General features: G+C 38.4%; 1 long non-coding RNA gene across 7 annotated transcripts in view; it reads right to left on the bottom strand.

The window, feature by feature from the left end:
* Positions 1 to 27,587, bottom strand: part of LOC141414888 (uncharacterized) — a 110,624-nt gene that overhangs the window by 70,940 nt on the left and 12,097 nt on the right. For 5 of the 7 annotated variants that reach the window (XR_012439843.1, XR_012439848.1, XR_012439845.1 and 2 more), the window contains exon 2: positions 25,083 to 25,159. The exons of the other annotated variants lie outside the window; for them this stretch is intronic. This is a non-coding gene — a long non-coding RNA (uncharacterized lncRNA). The remainder of the gene's footprint in view (positions 1 to 25,082; positions 25,160 to 27,587) is intronic. 7 annotated transcript variants of the gene reach the window in all.

Genomic DNA, 27,587 nt, shown 5'->3' on the forward strand with positions numbered 1-27,587 from the left:
TTTTTCACTGTGCCTCAAAGACCTATTTAAAACTTGGTTGGGAACAAAAGCACACCATTGCAAGCCTAGGATGATAGCCACTCCTTATCCATTTGTTCCACCTTCCATTTACACTGAGCTCTCAGGTACAGGACCATACAAGAAGCTTAATGAGGTCCCTTCCCCAGCAGATCGGTTGATTTACACTAAGTGACTCAGTGATGATCCCAGAAAATGAGGAATGAAATGAAACAAAACAACTGCAGCTCCAAAATGGGCTTTTAGCAAGCTCACTGGCTGGAAATACTTCCTACCTCCTGCCTTCTGGAGCCTATTTCCTGCTTATTTTTAAGTAATGGTAGAGAAAGTAAAATCCAATGCTGTCAGAAATAAGCAAATACATCCAGAAGCTCCCTCGTAATTTCTGCAAGGAAAGTTTAATTGGCTGCTAAAGTTGATCTTTCTTGCATCCCCCATTATTTCAGATGGATCTGCAGTGGGTTCATACTTGGCATGTGTCACCTAAACTGTGACAAAGAGCCACTTTGCTTGCCTCCATCCATTCAAAGGAACAAAACATTGGACATAACCTTATTTCCTTGAAAACATTCTACTTGCTCCATGGTGATACAGAGGCTATCATTTTATGTGTGTCTTTTAACAAATACCCATCTTCTTATATTCTGGACAGACATTGTAAATTCTGTCCATAAATCAGGGTACCACATGTATTTGGAAACATCCACTCTCTCCGGAAAAAAAATACTTAATTTTACCTCCTAAGTTCTCTAGTTTACATTAAACAAAAGGCAAAATAAATGGGTGGTCTCAAATCAAAATAAATGGGGCTCAGAAAGTACTCAGAAACAAATTCAAGACATCTTTGTACCTTGAGAAATTGGGCAATGTCATTGACTCAAAACCTGAACATAGGTTAATATTATAGGGACATAGCTAATAACAATAGACTTCCTGATGTTACCTATGTGTATGGGAAAAGAGAGGAGAAGCAAGATCCACTTTGGATTTGACAGATCAAAATTCTTCCTTTAGCAGCTTTTTATGCTACTACCTTCCCTTCCCAACTGCTCTGAATTCCCTCTATTAAAGTCACAATAGTAAGCTCTGTATTCCCTAATTGGGTAAAGATGTCAAATTATTTATTCACCACAAAGACACATCTGATGCTCAGCTGGCATACACAAGTACAGCCATACTAATAGTTAAATATTGAAGTTCAAGTTTGGAACAGCCACCTCCCTAAAGCCCCAAGGCCTCCACAACCCATGATCTGGCCCCACAAAAGAGCTCCCGCAACCCAGTCTAGCCTCCTTCCTTCAGGGCCCTTCTCCAGCCCAGTGGCTCACATCCATTGTTAATGGTCGGTGGCCTGGCTCTAATGGTTGTTAAATATTTTTAATGTTATCCCTGATTAAAGGCAAGCATTTTTCCTCCAGAAAGTTGGAAAAGGGGAAAACCTTCCATTTTCCATCTCTCCTTAGCTCAGGAACATGTGTATGCATACAAATATTCAATAGACTCAAAGACTCAGTAGACCTGACTCTGAGGAAAGGAGATGCTGGGCCGATGGTTTTTCTAAGTGCTGTGTACAGGGATGATAGCATTGGCCAAGCACAAACCAAGGAAGACAGCCTAACAGCACTTCTTCTGTGCAAGAGGTCCCAGGGCTCCAGTTCAGCATGTGACTGTCTTAGTCTATTCAGGATGCTGTAATAGAAAGTCACAGACTGAGCAGCTTATTTCTCACAGTTCTGGAAGCTGAAAAGTCTTCAATCAAAGCATGATGGTACCTGGCTATCATGGAACCTGCTTTCTAGTTTGTAGATGGCCATCTTCTTCCTATTTCCTCATGTGATGGAAGGGACAAGAAGTCTCTCTGAAGTGTCATTAATAAGAGGTACTAATCCCATTCATGAAGCCTCCAACTTCATAACTTAAACATCTCTCAAAAACCCAACTTCCTATTACCATCACTTTGGGGGTTTTGGTTTTAACATATAAACTTTTAGAAAGTACAAACATTCAGAGCATAGTAGTGACAAAGAGAGTTGGGGCCTAGGTCTAGTTGGCATTGGGAGATGGTCGTGTGTGGGGTGAGCCAAGAAAGAAAAGAGAAAGAACGAAAGAAACAAACCACAGGCAAACTTGGCCTACTTTATTATTTTCCAGGAGCTAGTCTAACTTAATGAAATGAAAAGTCCTAATGGAAATTTCCATTACTTTTAAAGAGTTTCCCTTGCAGTGGCCCCATGTAGTCCAGTCATCCTGTTCTCTCCTGCCCCAGCACAGTGTTGAGCTGTGATTCACCTGCTTACTACTCTGTTGTCCCCTTTAGGTGGTGAGATTCTTAACAGTGAAAACCAGATTCTAGGGCTGGAGTTGTGGCTCAAGCAGTCACCTGCTTTTCAAGTGCAGTGTCCTGAGTTCAAACCCCAGTTCTATCAAAAGAAAATTAGATTCTATTATCCAGAGCCCTACACAACATCTGCACAGAGTGAATACCATATGAACATCAGTGGGATGATTTCTAAGAAGTAGCAGTGATCTGGCAAAGGTTGGTTACTCCCTGTAAAGCTATCTTAAACAAACAAAAATGCCTTTTTTTTTTTCATAAACAGAACAGGAAAGTAAAACTGCTCCTGTCTGGGGGATGGTACCAGTGGGAGGGGGGAAGATATAAAAAAGGTGAAAGAGGGTGAATATAGTGGAAATATTAGGTACCCATGTATGAAAATGGAAAAATATGTCCTATTGAAACTGTTCCAGGAATAGGGGGAGGTTGGGATAAAGGAGAGTGATGGAGGGGGTGAATTCAACTGTGATATATTGTAAGAACTTTTGTAAATGTCACAATGTACCCCCAGTACAATAATAATAACAATATAATAAAAAAAGGAAGTAACATTACACAGTGTCTGGGGTGGCATAAGAGGGTTTCCTCAAACCAACAGATGAAGTATAATTCCCTAAGCTTTCTTGGAACTGCCTTCCCTTAAAATTTAAAAATTATTCTGCAATCTTGTATATGTTTGAGTTCTCTCTCCTGGAATATAAAAGTAATTATTCAGCAAGACAGTGACATTTAACCCTTTTCTATGTTTACACAAATACAGGATCAGGAGAATACTAAGAACTGATAAAATGATTGCATTTTCACTATATATGTACACAAAATATCTGAGCTGTCCCACTATGTGGAACAAGACCTTCAACAGAAGGTAAGGAGAGGGTTACATTTGAACCCATAGTTTTACAGGCTATAACACATCCTTTGAAATCTCATGGGAAAAATATCTCTTTTCTTTCATTTACTTCTAAGAGGTTAGGTCTGAATTTTCTACCATCAGCAAACATCTATAAAAAGTTACACTAGTCTGTTTTGATAGCTACAATAAAATACCTGAAGCTGGGTGATGTATGAAGAAACGAGGTCTCGAATTTGGAAGCAGAAAGTCCAAACAGCCTGGTCCCAGCTTTAGTGAGGGTGCTATGGCTGAATCATATCATGGTCCATGGGATCAAGGAAGAGAGAGGGATTACATGCTAAAACAGGCACCTAAAGAAACTGGGAAGGGGCCAGGCATTCTCTTTTATAACGTCTCTGGAGAGCTCACCAGACTCTCTTGAGAGCTACTTAAATTCTTTGGAGGGCAGATCCATTGTTGATGTAATCTCTTCTCACTAGGCCTAAACCCTTAAAGGACCTACCTCCTCCCAACACCACCAACACAGTGAGGACCGGGCTGCCAACACATTGATCCTTGGGTATCCACACTGTACCAGGACTCTTCTTTTCTCTGCCCTCTATATACCTGAAACAAGTAGGAAGCAAGAACAGCTCCCCTCCAATGATGAGGTGATGACCACCCATGGGGTTTACTGTTCCTTATAGAGGTCAAACCTGTGTACCTGCTTCCAGCTGGACTGAGCTCACACCTCATGAGCCCTGACCTCAGCACAAGGCTACCTACATCATTCAGAGATAATTGCAGAGTGAGGAGGTGAGTGCGAGGTGTCAGAGGACACATGCACCACAATGTATGACAGAAGTTCACAGTGTTGCTCCAGAGCTCCTTGGGCAAAGACACTGGGCAAGTGTCTGTAATGATAAGCACAATGATGGTTCTGAGAAGCAGCTGTACGAAGGCTGTTGAGTGCTAATCATCCTGGTGTGTCCGACACGTGACAGGGATCTCCCACCACTTATTACTAGTGAGGGTACACAGTGCTGGCATCCTGAGAGCCCCCTTGGGAAAATCTGTACCTGAGGAATGTTAATGAGCCTTGCTGCAGAGGCATCACCACCGGCAGGACAAGAACTGAAAAGTGTGGCCGGCAGGGGTCTTGTCCATGAAGCAGAAGGTTTAACGGTGGTTTGGAGGTCTGGTGGTGTTATGCGGAAGGGGCTCCTCCCCTTGAATAATAGCAGGCTCCATTGCCAGTCGAAAGGTAAGCTCATCCAGCCACTATCTGTTGCTGTCTGAATGCCTGTCTTCTAATGGAGCTTTCATTCAGTCAACAAACAGGAATAGAACAGCATCCAGGATGTGTCAACCTTGAGTGGAGCTGAGGATGCAGAACTGAGACAGGCTGTCTACACAGGTGACTACCTGCAATTTGGCCTCATAGAAAGTCCAGAGTTTTTCAAATGCCAGCACTCAAAGAACCCATAAAAATCATGACTTTTCATTTCCTAAATTACAAATAAGACCAGGAAAGTCAATTCCTGGAATTCAAATAATCGGGAAGAAAATTGGGATTTATATTTTCTCCCTCTTGGTCAGGATTCTCCCTACAACAAGCCAATCTGGTTGGTCCTTAGGAACAGTGTGAATGGAGCTGATCAAAAAACTAAAGAAGTCTTTTTATAGTTAGAAACCTTGTCAAATACTTAAATGAGTCACAGGCTTGTCACCTTGTAACAAACACAGACATGGAAAATGACTTCTTCAATATGTCACCAAAGAGATGAGGCACAGTGCCCTTCACTAGTCATTATTTTACAAATGAGGACCCTTAGATAAAGGGGAAATTAAGGCAATTCAGGGGAATGGGATGATTAGAACATGTGCTTTTCATGTGTACTGACTAGATCTCATCTATGTCATCTCCACACCTAGGGGAAGCAAGGACTCACTCTCCTGCGTGAAGAGATACAAAACATGTCTTAGACATTTAAAAAGTATCTGATTTTCTTTTTCTTTTATTTTTTTATTTCCTCTCATTCTTTTATTACTTTTATCTCTTTTAATTTTGGGTGAAGAAAGCCAGCAAAGTTTATGGTGAGATTTGTTTTAGTAAATTAGACAATTATCCAGATGATTCAAGAGTTTGCCCTTCCCCAACTCCATGCAAACATTTATCTTTTTATTTAGTTTGTGCAAATGAAGTGGACTCTTGGGAGGGAATGCCAAATTGTACTTTTTTATCCTTTTCTTTTTATTGTTGTTGTACTGGGGGTACATTGTGACATTTATACCAGAGTTCTTACAATATATCATAGTTGAATTCACTCCCTCCATCATTCTCCTTTATCCCCTCTCTCCCCATTCCTGGAATGGTTTCACCAGGTCTCATTTTTCCATTTTCATACATGAGTATATACTATTACCACCACATTCACCCTCCCACACCCCTTCCTTATACTCTTCCCCTCCCACTGGTGCCAACCCCCAGAAAAGCGCTGCTTTAGCTTCCTAGTCTCCATTTTCGAAAAAAAAACATTTTTGTTTGTATAAAATAGCAATACGGGGAATTGCGTTGTGACATTTCTATGTATACATGTATGATAACCCATACTGGTTCATCCTCTTTATTTTTCTCTTTTCTATCTTAGTCTCCTACTTTTGGTGATTTCAACAGGTTTAAAAATTCTATGTCATTCTTGTATAGAGAGTACACCAACCATATTCACCACGAGAGAAAATGTGTGGCCTTTGGTTTTCTGAGCCTGGCTAACTTCACTTAAGATGTTCCCCAGTTCCATCCATTTACCTGCAAATGACAAATTTTCATTCTTTTTTGTGGCTGAATAAAATTCCACTGTGTAAAAATACCACATTTTCTTAACCCATTTGTCGGTGGTGGGGAATCTTGGCTGTTTCCATAACTTGGCTATTGTGAATAGTGCCGCAATAAACATGGGTGTGCAGGTGCCTCTGGAGAAACCTGTGTCACATTCCTTCAGGTATATCCCTAGGAGTGATACTGCTGGATCATATGGCAGATCTATTTTTTAGTCTTTTGAGGAGCCTCCGTACTATTTTTCATAGTGTACTAATTTATTATGAGGGTTTCTTTTTCCCCACATCCTCACCAACATTTGTTGTTTGTGTTCTTGACCGTAGCCATTCTAACAGGAGTGAGGTGGAATCTCAATGTGGTTTTGATTTGCATTTCCTTTATGGCCAAAGACATAGAGCATTTCTTCATGTGCCTTTTGGCCATTAGGACTTCTTAAAATATAACTGGAGCTGAAATCTCCTGAAATTTTAAATCTTTAGAATTTTGATTTAGTTATAAAGGTACTGAATTTAAGTTCACTTTTTTCATTAACAAATGCATCTTTTTTGTGCGTGTGGTACTAGGGTTTGAACTCAGGGTTTGAACTTGCCACTCCACCATCCCTTTTTTGTGATAGGTTTTTTTGAGGTAAGGGCTCTTGAACTATTTGCCTAGGCTGGCTTCGAACCATGATCCTTCTGATCTCTGCCTCCTGAGTAGCTGGGATTACAGGCGTGAGCCACCAGGGCCTCCTTGTCATGCCATTCTGGACAAGGTAGAATTTGCTTTAGTACACCACAGGAAGTAGCCATGCCACCAGATATTCCAACAAGATAGTACAATCTTCTTCCAAAGAAAGTGATTAAAATTCCCTTTGTGCTGAGATGTCTTGTCACAACTACCTATTCAAATACTGGAAAAATAATTTTAGGGAACCCTGCTTACCTGGATGACCTATCTAAGGAAAGCTGCCTTGAGTTCCTATTTCTTTCTGGGGTCAGCCTGGGAAGGCCTGGGATTTCAGATCAAATGCTATTGACTTCTAATTCATTGGATACTGTGTTGATTTGAGTGAGGTGAAGATACCTGTCTGTGTTCTCAGATGTTAGTCACTCATAAAATTATTACAGGATGTTTTTATTTCCTAACATCTCCAATTTTCTGAATTTTCGGGGAGCTGCTCTCTAGTCAGGTCACTATCTGGGTAGACACTGGTATCAGTGAGTATCACAGTGACTTTCCAGTGTCTAGCACACCAGGGAACACACTAGGAAGGGCTGAGAATCTATTATTCACACTTTGACAGAAAACATGAATTTAAAAATCTTTCAGGTGGGAATTACCTGCTTCTCTAACTTCACCAGCTAGTCAAGCCCTGGTCTAATCCTGAAAAGGGAGCTTGTGTGATCATGAATCCCTCTGCACCAGAAAAGGCTTGATTTGCCAATTAAAAGAGTCAGCAAGAATTAAATACAGAAAAGCAAGAAGGCAACCGACTCCAAAGGGCAATGCAAGGTATAAATCATTGCCGTTGATTTGACTGTGCGAGCCACCAAGTTCCCAAAGCTGCTGGGGACAAGGAGGAAGATTTGCTGACTGTTTGTTTGTTTGTTTGTTTGTTTTTAAGAATGTGGAAGCCATCAGTTACCACAGGGCCCCACTTTCATAAGTAATCCTTGAGTGAGAAGTCAAAGCCAAAGAAATCAAAAACAGGAAAATCTACCCATGTGTAACAAACAGGAATAAGTAAGAAGCCGGTTTCCCAAAATTATGTTAAGAACTAAAAATTGGATTTTTAAAAGCACTGCTCTAACTTTTCCAGAAGAGAAAAACATCAGTGCAAAGATTGAGTGGCAGAGTTAAAAAGGTAGAAGAAGAAGTTAAAATGATCCCCAGAACTTAGAAGAAAAACAGTTTGATACACCTTGATTAGTGCTTAAAAACCAGACCCTAAATATACCTGTCTGTACCCGTGTACACAGTGCAGCTATCCTGTTTGAACTGAAGTGTTCATCCTGCTTCACACTTCTCTACATATAAATTAAAACTTTATATGGCTCTCATCAAAATTATACTAAACATAGTATGCAAAACAGCTCTCATTTCCTCACTACTTTGAGTACCTTTTATTACCACTAATATTCTCCTAGAACAGTGCTTTTCATTTGTATATAACATTTCATTTCATGAATGGATCATTTTAAACAACTGGTTTCTTAACTATTGGACATTTAGGTTGTTTCTGTTTTTCCCACTGCTATAAAATATGCTAAGATACATATCACTGAGACTAAATCCATGAATGATTATATTTTTAGGGTAAAATCTTAGATTTCTTAGAGATAGGCCAGATATATTTTGTTTAATAGTAACATTCACTTACTTAGCGTTTGATGTAACACAAAGAAAAACTTCCAGCAGAAATAGTGAACCAATTACACCACCAGCTCGTGCCCACCTGTTCTCCACACAATCTTACAACAACTGCAGTCTCCAGTCCTTTACAGTGTAAGTTTGATTAGGAATAACATCTCATTGCTTTAATTTTGAAATATTAATGAAATCTGATGGTTTTTGACTATTTATCCTTTTATGAATTGCCTGTCTGCATCCCTTGTTAGTTTTTCCCGAGTTAAGGAAAATTTGTCCTTATTGAATTTGTGATGTCGATGGTGTTGGGATTTTTCTGAATTGCCCGGTTGTGTGTTTGACTCATTTCCCAGGAACAGAGCTTGGCTTTTCTGTTGCTAGCTAATTCTACTTACTGTTCTCTGATCTCTATTTTGCTTACTTGTTTTTCTCTCTTATCCTCCTAGATTTATTTAATAATTTCCCAAAAAGCTTCTTGAGATGAAAGATTAATTTATTTATTTTTGTTATTATCAATACAAGACTGTGTGTTTCACTCATCATTAACATAAAATTGAGAATATGATAGCAAAAACTAATTTTTTCCTGAATTTATTAATGGAAATTTAAGTGTATAAGTTTTCCTCTGATTTGAAAATATCCATAACAATTTTGGAGATGCATTAGGTGCAATTACCTTATTCTTAAAATAATCTAGAACAGCAGTTAGGACATGGCTTCAAATTTTTTCTGTTTTTGACAGTAGTGGGGTTTGAACTCAGGGCCTTGCACTTGCTAGGCACATGCTGTACCACTTGAGCCACACCTCCAGTCCTTTTTACTCTGGTTATTTGGAAATAGGGTCTTCCTTTTTATTCCCAGGCTGTCCTGGACCTCAATCCAGGCCACTTCCTGCTGGCACTACAATGACAGGTACATGCCTCTATGCTCAGCTTTTCTGCTAAGATGGAGTCTTGTACACTTTTTCCCTCCATGTTGGCCTGGAACTCTGGTCCTCCCAATCTCAGCCTCTCATGTAGCTTAGGATGACAAGCTTGAGCTATCACACCCAACTATTGGTTAAGATGGGGTCTCATGAACTTTTTTGCTCCAGCTGGCCTCAAGCTGTGATCCTCCTGATCTCACTCTCCCCAGTACCTAGGATTGCAGGCATGAGCCACTGCTATACAGTTTACATTTATTTATGTTTTTGCTGGCAAATGTTCAGGGTTTTTAAATTTTTTCTCATAGTTGAGAAAAACCAGGAATTTTTTATAGTTTTCACATATCTATCCCAAGATGTTTCTTTGCAACAGAGCAAAGTAGGCTCACGTTGTCTTTAACCATATTAAAGGGACTAAAGCAGGAAATTAACACTGGCGCAACACTGTTAGCTAAAGACCTTACTCTAATTTCACTCTGTCTTTCATTAATGTTCCTTTCTAGTCCCAGACCCGAGGCAGGGCCCCTCTCTGCACTCCTTCCTGGTCTTCAGAACATACTAGCAACTCATTTTTATCTTGGGCCTCTATTTTGTTTAAAAGTATTCTCAGTATTTTTTGTTATTTTATTTTATTTTTAACTGATACATAAAGACATAAAAATTGTACAAAATAATGGGATATCATGTGCTATTAGTCAGCTTTTTCCTGACATAATTTTTTCTTTAGGTAGTACTGGGGTTTGAACTCAGGGCCTTACACTTGCTAGGCAGGCACTCTGACACTTGAGCCACTCTACCATTCCTTAGTGGGTTTTTTTGTGGGAGGGGTTGTTTTTAAGTTCAGGTTAATCCTGTCTTGACAACATGAGAATCTCAATGGGCACCACCTTAACCAAATACACAAAGTCAACCTCAGCTACCATTGTGCGTTTCATGTGACCCCCATGAGAGGACACACTGAAAAGAAAGCAACATAACTCTGAGATTCCCATCAAAGTTGCATAATATCAGTCTTGTCTAAGATAACGCTGGACAAACAGAAATCAAGGGACATTCTACAAAATAAGTTTCCAGTTAAAGCCACCATTTCCCTGTGGCAGCTAAGAAGTCAGTATTGGACTTGAAAAGTCCAGTATTGTGTCTTAAAAGGACATCCATCAGAATCCTCTTGACTATGGCAAAATCTAAGGCACTCTGACAGGAAACCATTACTCTGAACTTCAAAAACAAAACACTAAGATCACATTATTATGTACAATTTCATGTCCTTATATATCAGTTAAAAATAAAATAAAATAACAAAAAATACTCAAACAAAATAGAGGCCCAAGATAAAAATGAGGAAGACCAGGAAGGAGTGCAGAGAGGGGCCCTGCCTCTGTTCTGGGACTAGAAAGGAATATTAATGAAAGACAGAGTGAAATTTGAATGCAATCTTTGGTTAATAGTGTTGTATCAATGTTGATTTTCTGGTTTTATTCCCTGAAATATGGTTAAAGATGACATGAACTAAATGAGAAGCTTTCTGAGGGGTGTAGGGTAAATCTACTGCTTTTGCAACTTTTCTGTAAATCCAAGGTTAGTTAAAAAAAAAAAAGAAGAAGAAGAAAGGTTAGAAAATGTTACATTACTGATATGGTGGTACATGGTTATAATCCCAGCATTTGTGAGGTTGAAACAGGAAAATCAGGATTTCAAGGTCAACCTGAGCTACATAATGAAACCCTGTTTCAAAACAACAACAAAAATTTACAATGTGGAACCTTTTTTGGGAAAGGAAACATGTGTTGAACCACTTGAAATGGGTCTACCGAAAATTGGGTGCATTCCTGTTCAGATCCCTCAGGTAGACCATATTACCTAAAAAAATATATACCTTCTCAATTTTAGTTTCCTTTTCAGTAAATCATGAATAACACAGGATTATTATTATTATTAAGAATAAATAATATATAAACACTCTCAGCTCATTTTGTGGACTAAATAAATATTTGTTACCTTAAAAACAATGTCTCCAATACTTCTTAAGGCAATGTATATTCTTTATTTGTAGAATCTGGTAAAAGTCTCATTTTTTTTGTTAATCTACTCCATCCTAAAACAGAAAAGAGATTGCCCAAATTGTCATGTAATTTTCAAGGTTTTAAAAGATTTAAATGGCCCTTGCAGTTTTATTGATGGGTGAATATTCATGACTGCTCTAATTGTGAGGGTGTAGTAGTATTTTCCTTTGCACTGTTCTTTTATCTGATGTCAACAATGTTGAGGATACTTCCTTCTAATTTGGAAATCTCTAGTATATAAATTTTCCTTTTTATCCTCCCATTGGAGGTTTTCTTTTTGTGTTTTAAATTCACAATTATTTGTGTATTTGAGAATTTAGCCTTTTGTGTGTCACGTATGTTGAAATTACATAGTCATAATCTGTCTTTACTCTTTGAATTTGAAGAGTTGAATGCCTTCCACATCTAATGATACTTTTTTTCAGTGTCATGGTTTTTGGGAAAGGAAACATGTGTCAAACCACTTGAAATAGGTCTACCCAAAACTGGGTGTGTTCCTGTTCAGATCTCTCAGGCAGAGCTAAAAGCACAAGGAAAAGCTTAATGAGGATTAGTGTCCTGCCAGGAGTCTGGTAGGAGGTGACTGAAGGTGTGAGCTTTACCACTGAACCAAATCAAATTTTGTATGAGTTGAACTGGTGCTTTTCTCTCTGGCTGGCATGGTCTGCCCTTAAGTAAATAAGATGGAGCCCCCATGCTCTGTACTGTTCTGCCCATACCAAGTGGTAAATGCTAAGAGCCAATCCTGAGTGCCCCATCCTTGGTACTGCAGGGTTTCCTAAGGCCCTGGGGACTCAGATGTGCCCCCTCCTGCTTCCTGTTGTTCTACTTTCCTGTTACTAGGGGCCCCTTCTACCCTCTCTTGGGTCATTTCACCAGAATATAAAATTCAAATTTATTAGTTTTCTCTTCAATGTGGTCGTTTGCTCTATCATTCAGAAATGTGCCTGTAACTCTCCTCAAAATTCCGGTCCCATAGGAAATATTCCCCTAATACTAAACACTTTTGCCCATTTGGGTGTTGCTTTGGGAGTAAGAGAGATAAATGTATAAAGTTAAATTTTCACATTTAATTGAATACCTTTCAATTCCTACAAATATCAAATATTGTCAAGTGAATAATTCTGATGGGATGAAACATAGACCATACAAAGTAAGTAATCTAACTTAGGTAAATCATGATTTTTGTTTGAATCCATTTTCTCTTTCAGTGGGGCAAGGTAGAAAGGACAGGCATGAAGCAGATGAAAAATGGGGGCAGGGCCAGGAAGCAAGAAATCTGGGTTTTTTATTTCATCATTCCCATCTGTAATAGTGAATCCCCAGCGTTTACTTACATTCTCAAAGTTGTTCTCACTGAACACACGGGGATAATGGGTAAACTCCTGCCTCAAGGGTATATCAGGGTTTAAGTAAATTATTCTGTAAGGAAGTACTTAGCAAATTTCAGAGTCCCATTGAGATCTAAGGCCTTGAACAACCCAAAATGGCATCATTCACATAGATGCCTGCCCTCGGAGCAAAACTTACAGAATTTATTTAAAATGCAACATAAATGATAATCCTTAGACTTGTTTTAGCGTCCCTAACATGTTCAGTACTGTTACCACCATTCTAAGTCAGAAGCAGTAAATGATAGAGGATACAGTGTCCCCGGTAAGATCTGGTTGAAAGGAGACTGTTGTGTAAGAACATGTGAGGAGGATCCAGAAAATGACATAAAGAGTTGTTTCCAGGACAGAGAAGGGAGACTTTCCAAAATCCCATATCATTCCAAGAATCAGCATATCAAAGGACTTGATCGCCAGACCAAACAACATGGGAAATGGGTTAATCAAGGTGGTTTATTGGGAAGACCCCAAAACAACCAGCAGAGAGAAATGATGAAGAGAGCCAAGGCTGCTGGCAAAGCTTGAGTAAACCTTGAGAGCCTACCCCAAAGAAAGCCTCCAGCCTCACTCCAGAAAGTGGGCTCTGAGGTCCAGCAGCATCATCTCTAGGCACTTGTTAGAAATACAGCTCTCAGGCTTCCTTCAGATACTGTGACTCGGGATCAGTTTTAAACAGGTCCTTAAGTGATTTGTTCACATTAAACCCAAGAAGCTCTGTTCTAGGTGGGTGTCTTTATTTCAGGTCAGCTACACATGGTGTCAGTAGTAGTAGTTACTGTGATGATGGAAGCAATTTGTCTTCCTGGCTTTTGGAAGCACATGATATCTTCACATCCACTTCTAGTGTGAGTCTCATCACAACCCAAGAGAAATCAGCTGAAAGGGTTTAATTGTGACTATGTGTCCTTTGGCTAACCTCCTTCCCCCACCCCCAGAGAGATAGAAGGATTAAGTTCGAGAGATCTGTTAAACAGCCGATGTCTATAGCTAATAATGAAATATCATGCTCTTGCAAAGTACAAAAGAATGAATGTTAAATGTTACCACAAAATGATAACTATGTAATACAATGAATATTTTGTTTAGCTAGATTTAACCTATGTATATATATTTCAAAACATGATACTGAACACAATAAATATAAACAATTTTAATTATCAATTAAAAATTAAAGTTAAAAAATAGAAAAAGGAGGGGATTTAATTAATTGCCTGATCAAAGTAAGGTGATTGACCACAGAAGTGATAACCTTATTTATTTTCAAGGAGTAGTTTATTGAAGTAAACCCTGACTCCCTTTTCACACAATTCCATGGGAGTTTGCATATATCTCTATTACAGTAACTATCAGCACCTGCCTTATGTTAAAGCTGCTTATAAGTGGCGATTATGAGATCACAGAGGGCCTGGTATTCCCTTGTGATACCTGAAACAATACTCATAATAGGTGATCTGTCTTCTGTATAGTACGAAAATTCTGTTTCTTTGTTTTAATATTACTTACTCACACCTTGCTGGTGGGATTATAAAATGGGCCACCACTTTAGTAGAAAATTTGACGGTTCCTTAAGAAGTCACACATATACTCACTGTAGAATTCAGCAATCCTGCACCTAGATTTTGTCTTCCCCTCCCCTTAAAAATCTACATCAGTATGGAAAGTTCATGCTGTTTGCCTCTAATTACAAAACACTGAAATAGTTGAATTTCCTTATATTGGTGCATGTACAAATCAGCGTACACTATACACTAGAATTGTGCTCAGCAATGAAAAGGAAAGAGCTGCTGGTGTTCAACAGCACAGAGGAATTTCCAAAGCATCATGCTGAGTGACAGAGGACAGCTACAAAACCCATGCATCATGATTCCATCCACATGAAATCCTAGAGAAAGCAAAGTGACAGTAAGAGGAAGCAGATCAGTGGTTCCTCATCAAGGGGCAGAAGAGGGGAAGAGACCAATTGCCAAAGCACTTAAGGAAAGCTTTCTGGGAGATGAAAATGTTTACATCTTGATAGTTGTGAGGGGTCACAACTGTGTCTAGATCTCAAAATTCATCAAATTGCACAGTTAAATGGGTAAACTCTCTCAATAGGCTAATTGGAAAATTATAGCCATGAATTGTTATTGCCAAATGGTGTGACATCATTAAGATGGTTTTAAACCTTTTAAACATAAACACTTAGTATCCTGAGTTGCCCTTGCTGTCCTGTATGCTCCCCCAATGATGTGATACTGGGAAAACTTACAAAAGGGTGTTTGTGTAGGGCTACTGGTAAAACAGAATGAAGCTTTTGGATGGTTCTAGAAGAGGAGAGAGAGTTCTGATGGAAGACTAAATAATTCATTATTAAATAAACTGGAGGTCAAGAAAGAAAGAAAGAAGTCTCATTCATGCGGGAAGCACTGCTAAAGAAACACCGAGGAAGACTCAGAGCCATGTCAATGATATTGTTCAACCCTGCAGGGGCCAGAAGCAAGGACTTTTGTGTCCTCTCCCATATTATGAGCTGCTGCTCTCTCTTCTGTTACCACCTTTATGTAATATCACCTTTTAGAATATTACCCAGTGCAATTCATCTTGCTCAAGTCAATTCACTTCCTGACTCTCCTAAATACTCACCCCAGCACATGACGAGAAGCAGTTGTTGAGAATCAATGAGTCTACGTTAACCACTAGTTCCCAGGGAGTATATCTACAAAGCAGCCTACGCCTACGCATACACTTTAAATGATGTAACCACCTCCGTCTTTGCAAGCACCGTCCATCATTTTCTGATGAAATTGGATTAGGGAGTTGAGTAAGGCACTCAAGATATATCTTGCTCTCAGGTAGAGCTGAGAGTTCACCCCAAGGCAATGTGAGACCAGAGCTGAACCTACAACAGGCTCCCAAAGCAGAGCAGCAGACAGGATTCCCCTCTCCTGACAGTGCTTGGTGCTCACAGTTGCCTCCAAGGAGCTCATTGGTTTTTTATTACCCATCTCAAAAACTAACCTGTGAAAATTTTAAATCCACTTGGTCAGTAGCAATTAAAAGTAACCAAACCTTATCACATAGGGGTATTTGTAAACATTTTATTCCCCAAAAGGCAATCCACCTAGAAAGTACTTTAAAAATAAGTTTTCACTTCCTTTGACATGTCATTTCTTGAAGCAGTCTTCTTAACTCCCTGCTCCTCTGACCCCCTTAGTAGCAGATACAATTCATTTCTTATGCAGACTGACAAAAAAGATGCCCGGTATATGGCACTGCATATCTTGACTTCATTATTTCCTCATAGCAAAGACTCGAAACTGTAATGTGTGAGAAGGAAAAGGTGCCAACATGACATTTACTACTGCTAATATGAATCTGATTAATTCTACAAGAAACATCACCTTAACTCTTTATATTCTCCAAGGAGTGAGCCTGTGAGAAGCAGCCAGGATACTCTTACCAAATCACCCAAGCTATAGAATTCTTGGGGGATGAATTAATACCATAAATACACCCTTGACAAAAAGAGTCTGTGAAATCTCTGATATGAGAGGATACTTCTGTAGAAAAAAATCCTCTGAGCAGGACAGAGGCATCTTACACCTCCACTCAGTCCCCACCAAGTCTGCCAGCATCATGAGAAGTTCAATTCCAAATGGCAAAACAGGCCAAGGTGAGAGTGGAGGCCACTGAGAGCAATAGTATTGGTTTCCGAAGAATAGTAGTATAGGGCTTATTTTTATTTTATCGACTCTCTTGAAATGTTCTTCATTGTCCTGTGGCCTCAGGGTGCATGTTCAAAACTGATTCTACATTTCAGTAATCCTGTACTTGAAATTGTCATTAAAAAGGAAATGCCAAAAGACAACTTGTACTCTGCACTAAGGGCTGGCTTGGCTAAAGCAATGCACTCTGAATCATGACCTTGAGATTAATTATAAACAAACAACAGGCAAAACATCGGTGATTTTTGTTGTGATATCTAGTTCGTAAGGGAAAGAACACAATGAACAGTTTATTCTAGACCTGTTTCCCACAAAATATTTCTCGTTATAGGGAACTCCAATTCCTTCTAGTTTCCTTTTTTTTTTCTCTGTTTAACTTCCCTGATTCTTTTTCCTCTCCACAGTGCTCATATCTCAAAATATTTTTACATCTAAAAAAAGTCATTTTATTATCTCTCAGGAGCTATTGCTAATAAATCTTTGAGCTCTTAAAAATTATTAAAAAGCCATTCCTTCAAAAATTTGCCTTCCTTTTACTTTTTAAAAAGTTTCTCTATTAGTTTTCTTTATTGAAAGCAAAATATTGGAGCTCTACAATTAGATTCAGCATCATAACAGAATGGGCTAAAATGTCAAACATATAGAAGTTGTGAAAAATACCATAGAATGTGCCAAATCATGTATTACTAGAAAAAATGCTTTTCATCAACACATGCACACACAGAAAAGAAAAAACAAAGGAGGACTGACTCAGATTAAAAACATGCATTTGATCATGTCTATAATCTTTTCCTTATGTACACAGCATGTATGTTCTTGGGGAGGTCAGAGTTTTAAAGAACAAGACTAGATTTTGGAGGAAGGTTAAAAAATCATTTCCAAAACTCTGTCTTTGAAACAAAAGTAAAAAGTAGCTATATTTTGTGGCTTTCCAAAGCCCATGCACTTTACAGTACTGATCTGTTTTATCATGTCACAAGAGAGTGGTGGCAATACTGAAATGTTCATGAGAACATCACAAAGGTGAAAAGGCAGTGGCTTCCCGCACAAATAGGAGTTTGTCAAGGGATCCGGAGCAGAAGAAAATGCACGTTTGGAAGGTGACTTCTACTTGCTGTCCTTTACAGGCAACTGGTGACCCAGCAGAGTCCTGATGGCAGTTGCCTTTGCAAATCTGAAGAATACAAATAACTCTAAGTGCAGCGAAGGACACATGGCACAGCGTTATAAATGTGAACCCCTGCTCCAGGGATGCTCTGCAGGAAAAAAAAATTGTTCCTGTTTGGTTCATTTAAGTTCTGAAAGAAGTCAGTGTGCAAAGATGCAATGAGATCCTGCACTGGAGCCCTACTCTGTGGCATGAGTTTACCATGTCTGCCCAAGGAGTCAGAGCTGAATCTAGCACACCTTTGCAATCTCATGGCGCTTGCTTTTCTATGACTCAATCTGCTATTGCCAGAATGATTAGGAAAAGGATCCTTTTGTTCCCCTCTGTGGAGGCCTTTGGTAGGGAGACCAGGAAACTAGGGAGCGGTGTTTCTTGACTATCGATGCTCACAAAAATTAAAAAGCAGTTCTGTTTCCGTATTATAAAACTCTTCTCATTGAACACCGTCCAGAAATCTGCTGGTTCAATTTCTTCATCCCATCTGCTTCCCTCTCACCGGCTATATTTGTTAATATTTCCTCTAGCAGCCGGCTGTATTGCCCTCATTGTGCTAAAGAAAAGGGCACAGATTGATCATTTTTTTGCAGGATGGGAAGTGTTTATTTTGGGCAGGAAAGCCGAGCATGGACTAGCTTCCTCTTCAGAGTCATAGTCAGAGACAAAACTTCATCAAGCAGAGAGAGAAGAGAGGAAGAGAGAGAGAGGAGAAAGAGAGAAGGGGAAGAGAGAGAGAGAGAGAGAGAGAGAGAGAGAGGAAAGACTGAGAGAGAGAGAGAGACCTGGCAGGGCTGTTTGGGTAGTAGAGGGTGGGCGGCTGGGGAGAGCCCCATGGCAGGAGAGCCATCAGCCAGCTTATCCGTCTTTCTCCTTTGGCACGTGAAAGCTCCCAGCTCAGCACGCCATGTGTCAAATCTATCATTTCATGTGTCAGCAACCATTATTCCCTCTTTTGTCACCAGTTTTGACCAAAGGATGAAAAATTGCTGTCTTACTCAGACAAAATTATTGCTGGGGGGGAGAAAAAGGGCAACTAGAGTAGAGAGGAGTAGGCCAAGGTGAAGCACAGAGAGGCTTTCCTCGGATTAGGTCTGGGTTAAGAGAATATTGATCTGTGTACTAAAAACTGTTGATCTCTCTGAGCAGAGGATGACAAATGGTGGCAAACAAAAAAAAAAAAAAAAGAGTGTCTCCAAGGACATTTGAGCTGCTTTGAGTTTTCCGTTACTATTTGTTTGGTTTGTGGGTTTCTGCACTGGGGATTTCAACAAAAATAAGCAAATATTAAGCAGAAATGAAACAGCCACAAAAATGATACAGAGGAAACCTAGGGGAAGAAGACCAGCCCAGAAACTGGGCAAGAGTCACTTACTAAATAGCAGGCACATTAAAAATATAAAGTGCTGCTTGTCTCAGCTCAGGGGTTATGCTTATTTTTTGGGTATATTTAGTACTGGATTGTTACAAATAGGAGAGAAGTGTTTTTGTCTGAAGTAGGTATCTTTAATTATGGCAGGTTAGACATTAAAAAAAATCAAACCACATATAAAGTATGATGCTGACGTTCATAAACCCACAAATGAGAGGGAATATACAGGCTTGCATTTATTAAGCAAATACAGTATGACAAGGCATAAATTCAAATTGGGAGTTTGAGTAATTCTTCCCAACTGGAGAAATTTAATACCAAATATGGCAAAGAAATTGGAGAACATAAAATACCAACTCTTTGCTTTACATTCCAAAAGAATATAGGATTGTGAGTAGGTGCAGGGACACTGGCTCCTTACACCCTGTACTGAGTTCCATCTCATCAGTCCCCCCACACATATAGTTTTATGTGGACTTCTAACCTATGTAGTCCTCAGCATCTTCTCTGTGAAGACACAGCAGCTATATGCCCCATCTCATAGTGTTGGTGTGAGGACTCCATCAATTGGTACACGTAAAGCACTTAGAAAACTTTGGCATAGAATCAGTGTAATTGCTATTTACTTCTTCACACATTTACATTTTACTCTAGAAAGTCCCCTCTCTCTGCTGTTTTGTATGTCAGCCTCTGGGCCTCACCATGTTCCCCTCCTTGTGCAGGAAACGGTTATGTCTGCCCCCATCCTGGTCCTCACTTGGCCTGCTCCTGCACTTTCACACAACAATTCAGTTGTGCTTTCAGAGGGTCCTGTCTTGGCCCACCCCTTCCCACACAAGGAGAAAATGTGGTTCTTCTTTCTTATAACTCACTGTTCTAATCAGTTACTTCAGTTTCTCTTCTGCTATTGGTAAATAAATTCTGGTATGGAAGTGCATGAGTTATGTGATATCTTTTTATTAGTGAATTTTTTTTACCATAGATCTAGTGCCTAATTGGACTGGCATGCTACCTTGTGAGGGGCACGTCATTTCTTCTCACAAAGTATGTCTAGCTTCTCCTAGTCAATGCCTTGGTCCACTCAGAGGAAAAGGTCAATAAATACTTGCTAGTGGAGGGAGCCAAAGAAAAAATGCATTGCTCTTTTAGTACCTTTCCAACATCTCTTTAGAATAAAGAAAAAGTATGTTCTAGGAAGTTAGGAAGAAATTAAGTACAGGACCACACCATGTTGTATCCTGTTTGAGGACAAACCTGGGAACCAGCGGACAAGGTTTGATCATTTCTTTGGTTCTCTGTCCTTGTAAAAGGTACCACCTCACTCAGCTGCCAGGCTCATGGAATAAGCAAGGAGAGTGGGATCCTCCACAGGCCAAACTCAGATCTCAGGGCACCTCTTCAGCATGTTCCTCTAGAACACTGAGAGCCTTTCACAGCTTCTGTTAGAAATCTGCGCAAATTTTTTTAAACACCTGTCCCAACATTTTGAAATTTTTTACAAAGTTGAGAGCCACATTTAGATGAAATAATAACTACTAGTTATTAAGTAAAAGACAGTTATAGGATAATCATCTCTGTTGTTGCAGACCCTGATAGAACACCTAGTACCTGAAAATATTTGTTGAAATATACTACTCAAAAATTATTTGTTAAATGAAGGAGGAAATGATGGGTTGTAGCTCAATAGTAACACACTTGTCTGGCATGAATAAAACACTAGATTTGATCACCATCACAAAAAAAAACAAACAAAAAACCACAATACAGGTCAGTTAGTACATCATTATTTAAATTAGAGTAGAGCTGACACGTCTCTGTTAAGACTGATTTGAATAGTCCTGAGTAAATGCTCATTCTGAATATATGCAAAGTAACTATCTTCCTCAGATTAAAACCATATATCTCCATTCTCTTTCATCAGGCAAAAGTTGGATCAAAGCAAGTAAACAACCACAATTCAAAAGTCTCAAAAAGAAAAAAAAGATGGTGTTTTTATTTCTTGTTTCCACAAGTACAATTTTGACTATTTGTTTCTTTGAAATAAAACCAAATTTAGGGCTAATAGAATGACTCAAATGGTAGAGCACTTACCTAACAAGAGCAAGGCCCTGAGTTCAACCTCCAGTACTACCAAGAATATAAATAAATAAATACCTTGACCCTAAAGGATAATCAACATCAATTCTGTGTTGTTCCTGTGTGAGGATTAGTCTAAGACTAATCTAGCTTAAAGGTTTTCAAGAAGAGAAATTTTAGTTCATTTAAAACTTAGTGTTTTCAATCCTAACTAAAAGTTTAATGCACAACATGAAATGAAACCATTACAGACATGAATTTCCAACTTTCAGGATATTGAATACTTATGAATTAATTGCCCTGAAAGAGTAAGTGTTAATATTCACTAATGGAGTGAGCACAAGATATATAATTTGGGAAGACCCATATTCCTGTTCCAATGGTACGATTTCCAACTTTATTATTGTAATATTTGGCAATTAATTTACTCAACTACCAAACTCACAATTTATGAATAACACATTAGGTGCATATTCACATAGTTTAGCATGCACTAAAGGGTGCATCAATAGGTCGCTATAGTTAGTTGTGTTTGCATTTCAGTGCTTTTTAGAAATATTACAATGCAATGCAAACATGTTAAACAACTTGGATCTGTAAGATTCTTCTAAATAAGAGCATGCTTATGACACATTTATTGCAAACACTGAAGAATTGTCTATGATAACATTTTTCCCTTCATTAAGATTTCTAAGATAATGCAAATGAAAGTATGGTACTTCATAAATGCAGAAATATGGGACTTGCACAGTTGTTTTTAACTCATAAGAAATGTTTGTTTTTAGTCTACTTGAGAATTCTGTGTCTAACACATTGTCAGGATGCCATAAGAGTTATTAATAATAAATCCACATATTAAAATTATTAGCTCCAAAGTTAAATTCTAAAACAAAATGGTCTAATGCACATGAACGTAAAATTATCATTTAGCACATGAAGAATAAATTGGCTATAAGTAAGAAACCTGTTCTGTGCCACTGTTCTTAAATATCTTCCTCCACATTATCACAAAAGCATTCCTACGTCTTCATGTCTTGATTGCTTTATCTTGTGTTCTCTCTCTCTCTCCATCCCTTTTTTGTCTTCTTCACTCTGATTCTCATTTATTTTCTCCTTCTCCTCCCTCTTTCATTTATTTATTTCCTCCATTGCTTCCTGTCATCCTTGAATATACTCTTACTTTATTCCAAATGTATTGGACAATGGACGATCAGGAAAGAGATGACACACTCAAGTTAGAATGATTTGAGTTTAATAAAAAATGTTTACAAAAGTTTTGATGAAACACAAAAAAACCTACACGCTCTAGAGCAGTGTCCCTGGGCTAGCAACAGGAGGACTCTTTACCCTGAGGCCTGAATGGGCCAAAGCAGGATAGGAGGGATGTGGGGTGGTGAGGGGAAACTGAACACAGAGAAGGCAATGAGAAGAACGCTGCCTGATGGGAGCTGAAACCTTCAGCAAGGCATGAGATAAGTGCACACCACACCCTCAGGGAAAAGTGGAGGACATAGAGCCCAGGATCACCACTGATGGGATCACCTCCCATTTCAACTAGACCACCGCATTGTCAGGTCCTCTTCATCAACCCAGACAGGCTGCTCCCTGGGCACAGGGGAAGAAAAAAGTGACCCCACAGAGGCAAGTGGAAGCCACTCACACTCAGCCAGTGGCTTTAAACACACACACAAATATCTTACTACAAAATAAATTTAAAATAAATATGAGAAGTGAGGCAGTGCAGTAGTCTTTTATTAAGGCAGGAAATATATAGGATTAGCCTGGAGCAACTTGTATTGCCAAGAAGGAAGGAAGCACTCCAAAAAAAAAAAAAGAAAAGAAAAGAAAAAACCCACAATAGCAATAGTAGGTCAGAGGAACATGGAGCCAACTGAAATAACGTTAATGATCAAAGCTTAAATAATCTGAGCAATAAAATAAAACAGAATTGAATTAATACCCAAAATATAAACCAAATATCCATGATTCATACTGATAACAATGATTGATCATATAAATAAAAAGTATTCTCTCTTTCAAGAGAATTCTCTCTTGTAGAATTTAGTAGTTTTTTTTAAGATAGGGTCTCACTATGTAGCCCAGACTGGCTACTTCATCTTTCTGCCTCAGTCTCCTGTGAGCTGAGATTGTACATATGCACCTCCATGCCCAACTCAGTGCAGTGTATGTAGATTCTCCACCCTTTGAAAGGTGAAGCACAAATCCTTATTCCTTAAATGCAGGCTACATAATGATTTCCTGCCAAAGAATGCAGTAAGGGAGGTGGGGAGTTTCTCTTTACAGTAGAGAAACTTGACAAACACTGCTTCAACCCAGTGTGCAAGGCCAACATCAACAGTAATAAGTCGTGTTGACAATATGTATCCTTGACATATTATGATGAAAATGCCACCTTACCTCTGTGGTCTTCTTTTCAGAACCCTAAACCCCATTCATCAGAAAAATCATCAAGAAATCCCAATTGAGGGAAATTCTGCAAAATAACTGTCAAGGTCAAAACTGTCAAGGTTGTCAAGAAAAACAAAGGAAAATGTGAAAACTGTCATAGCCAAGAAGAACCCAAACAGACAAAGTATGTATTATTCCTAAAAGTAATGCATCAATACAGATTTCCTGTATGTAACAAATATGCCATAGTCTGTTTCTCATTGCCTTAACAAAATACCTAAGCCTAGGTACTTTAGAAAGAAAAAGGGTTTATTTAGATCATAGTTTTGGAGCCTGAAAACCCCAACATCATGACACTAACTCCAGTTGAGTCCCCCTCCCCCCATCTACATCACATCATGGCAAATGGCATTGTGGCAAGCTTGTGTGCAAGAAGAAGTCACATGACAGCGAGGAAGTCAGAGAGTGGAAGAGGTTAAACTTGCTCTTTTAAAACAACTCACTCTCCTAGGAAGTAACTAGAGCTCCATGAGAATTACATAGCCCTCTCTTGGGGCAGGGCCCCCACTGACTTCCCATTAGATTCTATATCTTACAGGTTTGCTACCCTGGGGACCAAACTTCCAACATATGAATCTTTGGGGGACAAGCCACATCCAAACCATAGCACTTGGTGTGGCATATATGGGAAGTCACTGTTCTATCCTTGCGATTTGTGTGTAAATATAAAATGATGTTAAAAAACAAAGTTTAAAAATGAGTTGTTGAAAGTAACTATTGGAAAGTAAGACAGAAGATCTAAGAGGGAGGCATGGAGTGCCACAGTAAATTTGGTAACCCTGGCTGTACTAGTTCTGTCCATGCACAGGTTGAAAGTTGTAGCCCTCTATTATCAATCACAAATGTGGTCCCTTTGGTTGCTACAGAAATGATCCAGACTTGGAGTCCACCTATATCCTGTAGTGGGCATCTGGATGCATTAGCTAAAAGCCATTCTCACAGACCTATTTTAATTGCATGTACAATTCCCCCACTGCTGGAAAACACACTTCTAAGACAATGACACCCTGAGCCACAGACACACCAAGTTCTGTAGAAAAGAGAGGAACTGAAAGTATACTATGATTAACCCAAGGACTCTGATGAAATTTTTCATCTTATTTTTAACCTGATAATAGATTGTCTTTTACCAAAAGTAGTTGAAAGATTTATTCGAGTGGGAGATAAAGTTCTTTCTCAAAGCTCTTTTTCAGCAATTAAGAAACAAAAATCGAAGGTCAATATCTTACTAACACCTCATTGCTTCCAGTCTAACAGCATAGAATGACTCAATGAGGACAGCTCCATCTACAACCTTCTCCTCCAGGACTTTAGTGCACACGGTAGGAAAGCATATTTGGTGAATATTTACATTCATGTGTATGGCCCAGAAATGGAGCCAATCAATTGCTCAACATTGATAAAATTCTCCTCACTTACACATTTTGGTTTCCCTAAACCAACCAGGTCTAGGAAGGGACAAGAAAGAACTTGACTTCACTTCTAGCACACCTACAAATTTTACAAGGATGTAAAAGAAAAAGCACATTTTCCCTGTTATCAAAACTGACCTTTGAAATTCTTCACAATACTTTAATAGTGATTATGTGTAAGTTTCTTCAATTTCATAGGCCTCTGCTCCCCACATCTGTAAAATTAAAGGGTTAGATTTGATCCTTTGTAGTAATAATTTAAAAGTACTTTTCTTAATCATTGAACCCTCTGTGATTTTTACTAACTGGTATCTTCTAAAGTTCGATGAGGTAATTTTCAGTTAATAATTATATTTTATGAATTAAATATTTATATTTGTGTTATAAAATATCTATATACATAAAAATTAAGCTATATTCAACAATTTAAAAACTCATTTTTCTACATGGATTTCATGTAACTTACCTGAGGTATGGCACTAAAATTAAGTAATACTCTTAAGAATGTGGTTCCAAAATTGGGAGCAAATATACCCCTTTGAGAGTGTAATGAAACTATGGGGAATCTTTCCAGAAATAACATACTTATATGTAAATACACATTTATAATCACACCCAGATAAGTTACGGACATGTCTCCCAAAGGCCCATCTCAATTTCCACAGTACATACAGATTTCAATTTAAGAAATGCTGTTCTAAAGGCTGATATTTGATGAATCAGGGAAGGTATTAGAATGTGATTTTCCCCATCTATTGTCTAGTCTCTTAAGAGATTCAGCCTATGGACCAATTATTTAACAGCTATTGACTAGATATGAGAAACATAATGCATGCAAAGAGAAGTGCAGAACTGTATGTAAGATACACATGATACAGTTAAGTACTTTGCAAATGCCCTATGACTGTGCATGTGTTTGTGTATGTATACTCTGTAATATACAACCAAAGTAGCAGTGACATCAAATGTACAGCAGTGTTTGCCCTTAAAAAGGGAGATAATACTGATTCAAGTAAACTAAATTGATATCCATAATCCTTGTATTTGTGTACAGGACAGCAAGACATTGACACACTGTTAACAGTTTAACAGTGATAGTTTGATATGGAAGTAGTCTAATAATTCTTTGTACTTTTTTTAACATCTTTTAAATTTCCCACATAGTCCCAATTCCCAGGGTAGTGTGGTTATATATACGAACATTCTGAGGGCCAGATATCTGCTCCCTTTACCAGGAGAGTATCTGTGAATTGAGAGCAGAGGACTGTGGAGTGCCTATAGAGGGCAGGAGATGGCTAATGAAACTGGCTGGGGTTGAGGACACAGGCAAAGGACAACCCAAATTAACCATCTGCTCGAGAGCTTGTGCACCATACTTTTGTGGCAGAACTAGGTAACGCATTTGTATATCAATAATTTATGTTGCGTGCAGTCCCCAATGCTAGCTCCAAACATTATGCCAGCTCCCTAGTTTAAAAAAAATACTATCTTCACCTTGATGCAATCAATATTTAGGTATGTTCGCTCAAAATCATGGTTTACTTAAATAAAAATTAGCACTTTCAACTGCAACATATAGTATATGTTCATGTTTCATAAACTTAAATTCTCAGCTACATCAAACTTGTTCTGAAACAAGTTTGTACATCAAAATGTTCTGAAAATTTAATGTCTGATTAAAATAAAATTCTGAATAAATTCCAGGTAAAGAACTAACATAAACCATTCAAAGTCTTCTAAGTTCATCAGTGGAATATTCTTTTTCCTGATATGCCCTTTACACTAAATTAACATCTGAATAAACATTTTTGTAATGAAGGAGAGAGTGAGAGTAAAAGCCTTGAAGCTTGTTATATAACATATATTTTTTAATCAGCTTTTGTTGTTAATTAAGAATTTAAATGTCAAATTGTGTGAGACCAATTTCATTTAAAAATGTATATATTGAGTACTTACCATGTGGCAATCACTGGACTAGCTGCTAGAATAGAATTAGCAAAGCTGAAGAAATACATAAAATGACTTTTTTCCAGAAGTCTATGATTAAAAATAAAACTAACTTTCTCTTCTAGAGTGCATCAGTTCTGATTTAAAATATGCTGTTTTAAGATGAATTATAAACTGTCAGAATTCATGGTTATGAAAAAGGATTTCTAGATATATCTAATGACTTGGAATTTGTGTTTAATCTAACCAACCACACTGACTATTGAATTTGTGTGTCTGTGAATATAAAGATTTATTGTCCCTGGAGGCAATTATTGACCTTAACATCTTATCAGTCAATATTTACCTCTTGGGCCAATAAATCTTGATATAACCTCATGAAAGTCAATATCTGTTTAATAGTATACATGGAAATCTGTAATAGTTTGATTACAGGCTTCAATGTCATTCTGGCCAGTACACTCCTTTCCATCTAAGGGACATTGAATCATTCTTTCTTTCTTTTCAACGTACACTAAATACCTCTGGTTACTGTGATTCAGTCATTCTCAATATAACACTGAATTGTAAATTTTATATCATTCTTTAATTATCTTTTGCATACAGATCTGGCCTCTTCAGTCAACTTGTAAGTCCCTGCAAAGCCTGTGACAAATTGACTGCTCCTGTGGTTTCTCTCTTGGCTTCTGGCACAAC

This window comes from Castor canadensis, chromosome 12, assembly GCF_047511655.1.
Source record: "Castor canadensis chromosome 12, mCasCan1.hap1v2, whole genome shotgun sequence".
Lineage (NCBI taxonomy): Eukaryota > Metazoa > Chordata > Mammalia > Rodentia > Castoridae > Castor > Castor canadensis.